The sequence below is a fragment of the Cotesia glomerata genome, linkage group LG7 (assembly GCF_020080835.1).
Source record: "Cotesia glomerata isolate CgM1 linkage group LG7, MPM_Cglom_v2.3, whole genome shotgun sequence".
Taxonomy (NCBI): domain Eukaryota; kingdom Metazoa; phylum Arthropoda; class Insecta; order Hymenoptera; family Braconidae; genus Cotesia; species Cotesia glomerata.
Genome location: NC_058164.1, coordinates 4,436,500 through 4,449,862, shown reverse-complemented (window position 1 = coordinate 4,449,862; position 13,363 = coordinate 4,436,500). Strand labels below are relative to the sequence as shown.

Sequence of the window (13,363 nt, the reverse complement as noted above, 5' to 3'; positions counted from 1 at the left end):
GAGAAAAACACCGTCTTTATTTCAATACACTTCACCACTACATACTTATATATTTATTCATTTATTTATAAATTTATAAATATATAAATTGAGTATTCATACCCAGAATTAAATTAATTTTACGAGTTTTATTAATTGTCGCGGACAATTTTGTTGTCTTACAATAAATCTCACGTCAAATTAAATTTTATAGAGACTATTAATTATATTTTTATTACATTTAATAATAATTTTTTCGTTTAATTAAAATTTATAATTATTTTTTTTTAATAAAAATTTAAATAATAATAATAATAAGTACTCTGGAATTCTGGCATAATAATCGGGACAATTATAACGATGACGATAGTCCATACTACATCATTGTTTTCTTAATAATATATATGTGCAATATAATATACTTGAAGCATCTCTTGATCTCACTCTGTTGTGTCAGTAAGCCAGTGTGGTGTGTAAAGCTCCACCCTAATAGTCGCGATCGCGAGATCACTTGTAATTGTCGACGCGGATAATTACCGTGATTGGATCTCAGCCGAGTGTGTGAGATGAAATAGAAGTGAATATGTATGTTATATATAATTTTAAGTGTGTAATGTTTGTTTTATACACACTTATATGAGCCCACATGGTTATTTACACACACAAGCTCGGACAATTATACATTACTTGTAAGTGGTATCGTCTACAAAATGCGGTCGAGTGCGATCATAGCTTAGGATAAAAATAAATGCCTTGTCGTCCAATAGACATTATAAAATTATTAAATATCATTCGGTATTATAATGTATTTGTGGATTTTAAATTATTTTCTGGCTGCTATAGAGGATCGGGATAAACTCATTTATATTTTTTGCCTGCTTGACAAGTTTAGTTTTTTTTTTTTTTTTTTTTATTAATGTAGAAAGTAAGCAGCTGAAAAAATTTTTGTAATAAAATTTTAATTTTTTTTCACTTAAATTAACAGATCTGATAATAATCTATATTATTAAGAGAATAAGAAAAATTTTGTGTCCAGGATAGTCCACATAATTAAGAAATGACCTTTTATCTTGTGAAATATTGAAATTTTTGAAGATATAAGCTCATCCCGATGTTACACTCATCGAGACCTTTCATTTGAGTACCCACATCAATTTTTCACATATTTATATATATTATATATATATGTATATATAAAAAATATATCAAAAATGCATGTGGGTATTCAAATGAAAGCTCTTGATGAGTATAACATCAGGATGAGCTTATATCTTTAAAAATATCAATAATTAAGAAATTACGTTATATCTTGTCAACTAATGATATTTTTAAAGATATAAACTCATCTCGATGTTTCATTCATCGAGACCTTTCATTTGAGTACCCACATCAATTTTTCATATATTTATATATATTATATATATGTATATATTATATATATGTATATATGAAAAATATATCAAAATGCATGTGGGTATTCAAATGAAAGCTCTTGATGAGTGTAATATCTGGATGAGCTTATATCTTTAAAAATATCAATAATTAAGAACTGACATAGCTATCTTGTCAACTATTGAGATTTTTAAAGATATAAGTTCATCCCGATGTTTCACTCATCGAGACCTTTCATTTGAGTACCCACATCAATTTTTCATATATTTATATATTATATATATGTATATATGAAAAATATATAAAAATGCATGTGGGTATTCAAATGAAAGCTCTTGATGAGTATAACATCAGGATGAGCTTATATCTCTAAAAACGTCAATATTTAAGAAAGTACAGTGCAATTTAACAAAATTCATTATTTAATAAACTAGAAATTGAAATAGCGCGCTACGCGCGCGCCTTAATTTCGACCAATAAGGGATCAGGGTCCATTTTTTTGCGAGTTTCGTATATAGACTAACTTCACACTCTCATGTATTTTTATTGTAAGGATCAAAATTTTATTTACTCATAGTTCACAAGTCACATAGTGACTGCAAGATTGCTAGTACCTAATAAATTACCTTAAAAAAAAAAAACTTTTTTTAGTACTAATTCATTTTTAATACCTTTAAAAAAATTTGTATTCTAATTCTAATATAAAATTTCAAATAAATTCCCCTTTTAATAATAAAATTATTTCTTCAAAAACAATCATCAAACTTCTGTTATTTTTAGTACCACATTTTATTTAGTTATAACTCATAACGTTCACATTAATACACACATATTCATTAAAAAAAAAAAAAAAAAAAAAAAAAAAAAAATGTATACTCACTTATCGGATTATCGCGAGGAATTCCGAAATCGAAATTTATGAGAGACCACGACGGGAGATAAAAATATGCCCGGTGGCTAATTGATTCACAGCGTTGATGGAGGTCCAGTGTGTGACATTTCTTCGGAGACAAGTTATTATTATAATGTGTATATTTATTTATTTATACACATGTACATTGCCCGTCTGTATACGTCCATACATCTAAATATAAGTATAAATATATAAATATATAATATGCACATGCGTTCATGTAGCGGGCGCTAAAAATTATGTGCAAAAAGGAAAGGAAGATAAATATTATTATGTAGTAAAAGAGTGAGGCGGTAACGAGGCGTCTCTTACCTTCCTTCACTGAGACATTCGCTTGGTTATTACGAGCAACACCATACCACGGGAACTATCTGGTTTGGTGGCGAGGAAGAAAAAGACCGCGTAACTGTCCGCTGTGGGTCCGCGGGTTAACTTCTGCAGTGAATATCTCCTATATATATATATATGTATATAATATATAATATATAATATATGTACCTATAGACGGGATAAAAAATGATTCTTGCGCCCAAAGACATGCAAATTTATAAAGACCCGAGACCGCGGACGGAGGACACTCCACTGGGTCTTAGTTATACTATATATGGTTTATGGTATTATATATATTATATATATGGTATATAGTGTAACGCATCATTCACTCTTACTGGCACGCCGAGCTACACATTGTCGAGGGGCTATTAATTAATGGCCGCTTAATTGCACCGTCGAGGAGAAATGTCAAATTTTCTCCATTAGGCGGGCACTCTTGTAATCTTTATTATTTTTTAGTTATTTTTTAGTTGTCGACCGCAATGACGATTCGCTACGCCAGCTTTAAACACTTCTAATCTAAATGGGCTATTTTAGGATTCATAATTTTAATATTTATCGCGTCTTTATGTCTATAGGTCACTCCACGGTGGATCTGATATTTAATTTCTAATTTTTAGGGCTTTATGGATTAGTAAATTACTTTATTTGCATACTTTATTAGTCCTCGGACATTTTTTCTGTATAAAACAAATAAATTAATGTTAATTAAGGAGAGAAAATTTTTAAAACTTCCTGAAAATTTGTAGATTTAATATATGTAGCCTAATAATTAAAAAAATTAAAATTTTTTAATTTAAAAACTTATTATTAATTTTGTAAACAATGACTTTTTTAATTGAAAAATTTATGATTAATTTTTTAAACGAATTTTTTATTAAAAAAATTTATTATTAATTTTTTATAAAGGAAATATTAAATTTAACACAATATTTCAATATTTGAGTGGTAAAAAATTAAAATACTTTAAGGAGATCTACGCGAAGTCAAATTTGTAGAACTTCCTGAAAATTTGTAAATTAAATCTTTGTAGTCTAATAATTAATAAAATAAAAACAGTAGGTTTTCGGGATTTTAATGAAATAATTAGGATTAAAACTGTAATTTTTACATGAATGGAGATTCCAGCAGACGGTATTTGGTTAAGAATTTAATGCAATTAACGATTTAAAAAAAATTTTATTTTCATTGAATTTGATTGAAAAAATAATAAGCTTTCGATTAAAACAATAAAGAATAAGCTTTCCGAACGTATTACGGAGATATTTTATATTTTTTATGAAAAATTACTCGCAACTTGCGTTCTTTAAAGTCTTGTATTTGACTTGGCAACACCGCTTGCGCAGTAACTCATGCGCATAAGTAACCGCGGTTTTTTAAATGCTAGAAGATCTTAGTCATTTTAGTTAAACAGTAAACATAAAAAGTTTGGAAAATCCAAAAGTGCACGCCTCATAATCTCATTTTTTACGCTCATATTAATCAAGAAAATCCGTCGTGTGTTACTTTCGATAATAAAAAAAAAATTATTCCGGTACGATCATTTTTTCGACCAATTTCCCTGCCACATACACCCATTTATACCCGGACGTCCAGAAAAGATTATTTTTAAATAAAACATTTTTTTCTAATTTTTTTGTATTTTAATTCACAATAATTTCATAATCATAAAAGTTTAATAACAACAATAATTAATTTTATACACTGAAAAAAAAAATTTAACTTGAATCAAGACGAAAAATTCTTGAATCAAGTAAAATTTATTTAAACCAAGAAAAATTTATTTAAATCAAGAAGATGAAGTTCTTCAAAATTATTTACTTGATTCAAGTAATTTTTTTTCTGTGTATTAAAAAATTTCTTATGAAATAAAATAAAATTAATTTTACTGCTGTGCACAAATTTATAAAATATAAAAAATACAATATTTTATATAACACAAAACACAGAGTAGCAATCGTAACAGTGTACAGAGAGGATGAAATCCTCGAGCAGCACTCGAAGACAGATACATATGGATGGTATGCATATATATTGTAACTATATCATGGGTATTGCTGGGGGTGCATCATTTCCCCGGGATATTTATGAAAAATTTAAAAAGTTTTTACCGGTTGAGATTTATGCTCGATGTATTTATTGTTAGTGAGATATCAGACGCGTAGGCAATCCACTTTTTCGCGGTTCAACAAAGTTCCGATCGATCTTTGAGTCGAACTATTCCTATTCCTTTCCGTAGGCGTGGCGTTTCGGGCCTGGATTTCCATATATCTGTACGAATGTGTGTAAATAAATACACATCAATAGTAAACACGTACACTGAATGTCTACTAATGTACCGTGTGTGTGCTGTAGATGTTTATACATGCAGCCCGCTCGAAGGGAATTGCTTTTGACGTCAAGGAAGATCTTTTTATCCCGCGAATCGTGACCTGAAAATTTCAACTCCCAAGCATGCATTATTTCCACCGGCTGATCAAGCTCTTATCTCTTCTGTTGCAGGACGTGAGGGTGTCGAAGGACCGTAGATGTGTTTTGCAGTATCCTCCACTGGTGAGTTTGATAAAAAATATAAATAAGTTTTTACACTTATTTATTTCTGCTGTGCATTCATTTTGTGTTATACAAAGAAAAAAAATTAATTTTAACCAAGAAAATAATTTTAAAGAGTTTCAGTCTCTTGAATCGAGACAAAAATTCTTGAATCAAGTAAAATTTACTTAAAGAAATATTTTTTAGTTTAAGAATTTTTTTACTCACAAGAAGCTAATGTTCTTCAAAATTATTTACTTTATTCAAGTTAATTTTTTTTTCTTTATAAAGATATTCCATCTTTGTTTTCTGTAATTTCTGATCTAATTACAATCCTTTTAATAATTATTCACAATTACATGGAAAAAAATATAGAAAAGTATCATTAATTTTTACTATAGTATTATTGAGGTAAAAAATAATAAACGTGAAAAATTAATAAGATGAATAATTATTTTTGACTATTTTAATATTAAAAATTACAGTAAAATAAAATGTTTTTACTGAAACTACTAAAAAATTCTTGAACGAAAAAAGTAATTTCAAAAAGTTTCTTTCTCGTGACTCAAGACGAAAAATTCTTAAATCAAGTGGAATTTACTTAAACCAAGAAATATTTCTTAGTTTAAGAATTTTTCTACTCAAATCTACAAGCTAATGTTTTTCAAAATTATTTACTTGATTCAAGTTAATTTTTTTTCCTTTATAAAGATATTCCATCTTTGTTTTCTGTAATTTCTGATCTAATTACAATCCTTTTAATAATTATTCACAATTACATGGCAAAAAATATAGAAAAGTAACATTAATTTTTACTGTAGTATTATTGAGGTAAAAAATAATAAACGCGAAAAATTAATAAGATGAATAATTATTTTTGGCTATTTTAATATTAAAAATTACCGTAAAATAAAATGTTTTTACTGAAACTACTAAAAAATTAACCGGACTTTTTAGTAAAAATTAATCCAAGTGGTATTATCCACCGACTTTGAGACGGCGCTGCAATCGCTCTCGACTTATCAGCTGTATAAAAAATTACACATTTTTGTGATAAGTTGTTGCTCAATCACAGTTAATTCTAACAACACTTTTATACAATTATCATTCTAATAAAATTTTATGCAATTAGTTAAATATTTGTAAAAATGTACTTTAATGAAATTCGTTATTATTTTTTACTAGTAGCTATTATTCTATCTATATTTTCAAGTGAAATAACCTTAAAAAATAAATTAAATCACAAAAATTAATTAAACATTCAATCTTATTAAACTAAAATCTAGTTTTTCTAAATTATAAAACCTATAAACAAATAAGAATATTCCATTGATAACCAATTTTTACGGAAGAGTCCAGTCAATTTCACTTCTATAAACTTTAAAAAAATTTCTGTTACTAATAAATAATAAACCAGCCCCCTAGATTATAATAATTTTTCTCATTTATAAATTTGTTTCAATAAAAAATTTTTCTAAAAACACAAATTAAAATTTTTCCATCCATTTTCTCTTCTTAATTTATATTTATGCTCCACATTTGCGGGAAATAAAAAAATCGACTAGTCTTGTAATGTCAAGAGATAGGACATACATACATATATATGTACATATATATATAAAGATGCGATGAGAAAAAGGTCAAGAAACCTTTGTTCAACCCTCAACTCTAGTACTTGGCTTACCACACCCCGAAAAAACAACGCGGTCTTTCTTGGACAAACGTTTTATTTGCACGTACAACAGCAAAGCATCCACACATGCTCATACTTACTCCCAACTCTTCAGAGATTATTACACACATTTTATTCAGAATAATATATTTTTACGGCCCGTAAAAAATAATTTTAATGAAAATCAATAAAATAAATTCATAAATATTAAACTTGCTGATTTACAACTGACTCCTAAAAAGTAGATTTGAATAATTATTTTAATTACTCGTCTCAAAATCGCTTTTAGGGTCATCAGAAAAAATGGTCTGACTCCGATCGGATGTAAAATACAATACAATAAATAAAAAGGCAAAAGAAGAAATTAAAAGAATAAAAGTAAAATTGTAGAAGGTGGCTGGTGAATGCAGAGGGTCCAGCTACCTTTTCTTTCCCATAAATACGGATTTAGTCAGCGGTTTACGAGCCAAAACGTGTCGAGCGTCGCGTCCGAGCTGCGCCTAAATTATTAAAGTCGTAAACGATCGAAATCGTCGTTAAACGGCGAGCATCCACACACACAGACACACTAACAATTTAGGAACAGTATCCAGTATCTTTCCAGACTCCTATCCGACACGTCGTTTTTCTTCGGGTTTCATTGTTAGATCCGAGTAGGCCGCTTGGCTACCACGCTCAAGTACTATACGTAGGACGTACGGTTTCAAGACTTACACACAATAATAACACTGTCTTTTATTTTGTTATTATTACACATAAATACACACACACATGGATCTTATGTACATTAAAAATATCTTCACACATCCCAGCGCAAAGTTGTTAATTTAAATTTCGCGGCAGTTCACCTTCAAATTAATATAAATTAATTTTTTTACGATGTTCCATTTTATTTAAAACATTCATTTCGCGGTCAATAAAGTTGCCATTGACGTTAATGATTAATTTTTTTAATAAATTAATTAAAAAGAATTTTTTATTACGAAATTTTTAGAGGAAAAAAAATTTACTTGTTTACAAAAACTATTTCTTAAATTTCAAAATTCCCAAAAATTTTGGTTTTATTTTAAAAAAAGATTGAGATTTTTTTTCTGTTTATCAAAGACTGAAATTAAAATTTTCATCTTAACGTCACACCTCCCCTTCAAAATTCTAAAAATACTAGAAGTTTGAAGAGCGCGCTACGCGCGCTCCTAAATTTTATCCAATGTTGACTTGTGGCCCGTTTTTTGCGAGTTTCGGCCTATGACTAACTTCGAGACTTTCATGTATTTTATAATATAGGTTTTTTTGTTTTAAGGAGATCCAAGTATCTTCCTAGTGTAAAGAATATCTATAACAAAATAATACGTAAAAATACTTTTGTCATCTTAAAATTTATTTTTAAGTTAATTAATAACATTTTGGAGGAAATTTCCGAAAAATTTACTCATTAAATAATTATTAACATTTAATTGACTAATAAAAAATATAGCACTTTGAATTACCGGTATACACTTGACAACACCGCAAGAGTGTCCCTAACCTTAAAATTTATTTATGTTTACTGTCTAACTAAAATGACTAAGATCTTCTAGCATTTAAAAAACCGCGGTTACTAATGCGCATGAGTAACTGCGCAAGCGGTGTTGCCAAGTCAAATACAAGACTTTAAAGAACGCAAGTTCCGAGTGATTTTTCATAAAAAATATAAAATATCTCCGTAATACGTTCAGAAAGCTCATTTTTTTATTGTTTTAATCGAAAGCTTATTATTTTTTCAATCAAATTCAATGAAAATAAAATTTTTTTTAAATCGTTAAGGTAGTTATTTCCCAATCTATAGTTTATGCTGCTGCTGTCTTCGTCACGCGCTAGTGTTGCCTCTCTTACGGGCTATTGCTCACTTACTTCCTCGCATGACTTTATTTGTTTACTTTACTAGTTTATCAATGATTTCTCAAAAACTATGTGGTAGGGAATTCCAGAATTTTGTAGGGTAATTATACATGTATTAATCTAAGTAATGTTAGTTTTTCGTGAAATTCTTAAAATTTTTTCAATACAAAAATAATAAAACTCGCGGTTTTCTCTCTCTTTTCCCATACCGCCTGTGTAAAAATGTCATTTTCAATTGCAATTATCTTCGGTTAGACGTGGTAAATTGTCTCTAAATTTTAACAGCGTGTGTATTATGTATTTAACTACTTCTATACGGAGTTTGGGAGATTTCTTGAATTTTTGCTTTTTGGGCCTAACTACCTTAATTGTATTAAATTCTTAACCAAATACACGGCTGGTAAAATCTCCATTTACTTACATGTAAAAATTACAATTTTCGCGTAGATCTTCTTAAAATCAGTTGAGATGCGCATTTTTTATCTAGTCTCGTTTATTTTTTCGCGACTCACAACTAATGCCACACATCTACCACACCACGTCTGGGTACCCCAAAAAGCTGCGTTAGCTTGTCACGTATCGGGAGATAGTTGATGTGTTGCCATTCCCCTTTCCCTGGGTGGATAAAAAGAAACAAAATTGATTTGCAATTTAAATCGATTCGCGATTTTGAAAAGTAAGATCGTCTTAAAATAAATAGAGAAATTCTTCAATAAAAAAATTATTCTTAGCTTGAATAATTTTATTTAATTTAAAGATTTTTTTATCTATATGCATTTAATATCATCTAACTCTTCAAAATAATGCTTATAAACATCGGAATTTCAATTTATCAACAAATTTTGATCTACATTCTCGTTCTTTTCCTCAAATCACATCGAAAATTTCTACCCAAATGTATATACAGTGTATAGCCAAAGAAAACTCATCCTAATATAAATTGATTTAACACTCCACACCCACGCTCAAATAAATCCCGACAAAATATATCCTCGAGAGAAGAAAGTACTGTAGAAAGTGATCTGATTGAACAGAAACTACGTTATCATTTAATTCACCCAGTTTAGATATGCACCCACGCAATACATCAGGTGGGTTAAGCAGATTCACCCTTAACTTCGCTCCTAGCCCTCCAAACTAGACTCCAGATTGACTCAAAGTATATCCAAGGTAAAGGGCAATATCTTAAGGCTCTAAACCCAATGATACGGTTTTATTCTTCTCTTTACTCCATCATTCTCCGCTAAAGGGTTGAAAAAATTAGCGCGATTTTAAAAAAAATATAAATTACTATAAACTTTCTTTTATTCTCATACAAACCTTTTTATGATCACATACACGGAAAAAAAAGTGGCTTTAAAATCTCATCAGGTGATAAAAAAATTGTATCACCCGTGAAGTCAAGAGAGGTGATGCTAAATTTACGCCACCCGGTGATATAATTTTTGTATCTAATGTATTTTAAACGGGACTAACTTGACGGTAATATTCGTACCCTCAAACCTTGACATAAATTTTTCAAGACAATATTCTTTTAGCATTGGACATACAAAGTCATCGGCTATGTTATTTTCAAGTTTTTTTTTATAACAAATTCTTAATTAATAAAAAAATTAGGAAAACGGTTGACCCTAAAGACCATCCCTGCAACTTCCCGCTACCTCCATACCGAAGTGCTCAAAAAATTCACTTATTTTTTAAGCTCTTCGAGCTCAAAAATATAATTTATGTGTAATTTTGAGCTCTACGAGCTCAAATAAATCACTGTTCTGTGCTTTTGAGCTCTTCGAGCTCAAAAGGCTAATGAAAGTTTTATAGAACACTATTTTTTGAATTTTCAAAACTAAAATTCAGACTAAAAATTTCATAGAAATTCTGAAAAAAAACATTTTTTTCGACAAAGATATCTCATGAACAAATTAACCAATTTTGATCGAGCTGGTGGCAATCGACGTGGTTTTTTGAGGTTAAGAGCTGATTAGTTTTTGGAATTGATCGGTTCAGCCGATTAAAAGATATTTTAAAAAAACGAATTTTTGGAAATTTTATTTTTGAGATTTCTCAAAATTGATCGACTCAAATTCTGTAAATTAGTATCAGAATTCTAGGGGCAAAGGAACTCTTCAAAATTCCGCTTATTTCGATCGAATCGGATGATCCGTTCAAAAGTTATGAGAGATTTACACACACACACACACATACATACAGACACGGTGACATCACCGCGGAAATAGTCAGGAAAGCTTCCTAGGACCTCAAAACATCGAGATCTGATGAAAACTCGATTTTCGAAAACCGGGGTGAAAACAATAACTTCCCGATTTTTGAAAATTTTCAATTTTCTTAGCGGGAAGTTAAAAATACATACGACACAAAACATCAACAACAAATATAACCTATACAATATTCAGGCGCATGCGTGTAGCGCACTCATAATTTACTCCACTGTGATGTGGAATCTACATCACGGTGATACAATATTTGTATCACCTCAAACCAAAACTAACGCCACTCGTACAATCGGATTTTTACATCATTATTGATGCAATTTTTAAATCATCTTTTTTTTCCGTGTAAGACCACATATTGCTTTGTATAAAAATAATTGAAAATTTTTAGTGATAAATTGCCAAAAAACTCTTCAAAATAGTCTCAATCCAAAAAAACTAACCCCCAAGTCAATAAAACCTTTAAAATTCGTCAATACCTCCTCCACCCTCTCCTCGGATCGTTAACGCGTAGCGTTACATAATCTCCTGGCTCCCACCACTCAGCAGTATAAGTATAAGTATAACCAACAGCAATAGCAATATCTACGGGGATTTAAACGATAAAAGAGACGTATCGAGTGTACACTGGGGGTGTCTTCCACAAAGCCGAGCGGTTTTAATTGAGTTTATCACGAAGGGCGATAATAAGGAATAATCATCGGAGGGTCATAACCGCGAATTATTCAGTATAAGATCATGCTAAGGCCTTTCAGGGCCTACTCCTCTTAAATAATTACACTCTCAGCTCAAACAACCGTCAATTATCACTGGTGATCTTGAATCGTCAAAGAACAATCGATTTAATTATCTCCTCGAACACACATAAATATTCCATTGTAATGTTTAGGGGATACTAGAAGGAAGGAAGCATTTGAATAAATCTTTAGATCGATAAAAAGACCTCGGGAAGACGTTTAAATAAAAAGTGTCTCATTTTATTTTTTTTCCGCCCCCGCTACGTAACAGTGCTAGTGTAACAGTGTACCAATACTACGTGCCATTATATTACAATGTATGTGTACAGTACATCCTCAAATGGTATCCAAATGTGTGGAGATCTGGAGAGTCCTCCTATGAAGAAAGAAAAATAAAAGAAACACTCTACCGTCCAGGTTAGGTCGAGATCGTAGACAACGGCATATACATATATATGTATATATATGTACATATATATATATATATATATATATATATATATATACATATATATGTATATATATGTACATATATATATATATACTAACATGCTCACATATGCAAACACATCTACATCCACATTTAGAAGAAGAAAAAGAAGCGAGGATTCCCGGGCGAACAAAGAAGCTGCCGCTCAGTACGATTTTCCTTGGAAGCCGCCCGCCTTTCGCCTCTCGTCGACTAATGCCACCCCCTGTGCATCCGTAACGCCACCCTCTCCTCACCAGCCTCTCCACATACGTGGAAGTCTCCTGGTTAAGTCTCCCTCCCAATCACCGTATACATACGTCTGTTCTTCTCTTCGTCTTGTTCTCTCGGTTCTTTTCTCATTCTTACCCTGGAACTCCACTTCTTACTGGTCGGTTGTAAAGACAGAAGTAGGGAGGATGAGTAAAAACCCATCCTCACCCTCGCTCCGATATTTCCCTATCGATTGAGACTGCTGGACTTGCTCTTTATTTCCTTACACCGCCTGGCCTTCTTCTACCCGAGGAGCTTCATCCCCTTCATCCTCGGCTGTCCCGGCCACCTGAGCTCATCCTCCACCCTTACTCCCCTTCCTCTTCACTGCTCCTCCTCCACCCATCGTCTCAACTCTGATTTCTCCCGAGTTTATTCACATTCATCCGTCTTTATATTTTCGGGTTTTTGTTCTTTTATTCGCAGAGATCCTCTGTCCGTCTTTCATTTTCTACTGGGCTTTATTACCAAGTGTCCGTTCTCTTGATTTAGCCACACAAATCCGATCGATATTTTAGAAATTTTTTGGTGTTATTCTTGTTTTCTCGCGGTTCGAAGGAGCGGTTCTAAAGAGCTGTCAAAGTAATCAGACACGGAATTTTTATTTTATTTTATTATACTACAACATTTTTAGATATTTTTATTTTATTTGACTTTAATATTATTAAAAAAAAAATTTATTGAAAATGTAAGCTCTTAATTAATTTTTTTTATTTTATAAATTTTTCTATTTAAAACACAAAAATTAAATTTCTACAATATAATTTTTTTCATTTTTCGGTTATTATTAATCAATTAAAAATATTGATTAAGGAGATCCAAGTATCCTGCTAGTGTAAAGACTGTCTATAGAAAAATAATACGTAGAAATACTTCTGTTATCTTAAAATTAATTTTTAAATAAATTAATAACATTTTTGAGGAAATTTTCGGAAAATATACTTTGAGATTTTTTTT

The 13,363-nt window shown here is 30.5% G+C and overlaps 1 protein-coding gene across 1 annotated transcript in view; it reads left to right on the top strand.

The window, feature by feature from the left end:
• LOC123269510 (zinc finger homeobox protein 3) overlaps window positions 1-13,363 on the top strand; it is a 239,527-nt gene that overhangs the window by 29,481 nt on the left and 196,683 nt on the right. The window contains exon 2 of the mRNA XM_044735249.1: window positions 5,120-5,170. The gene's annotated coding sequence lies outside the window, so the exon portion shown is untranslated. The remainder of the gene's footprint in view (window positions 1-5,119; window positions 5,171-13,363) is intronic.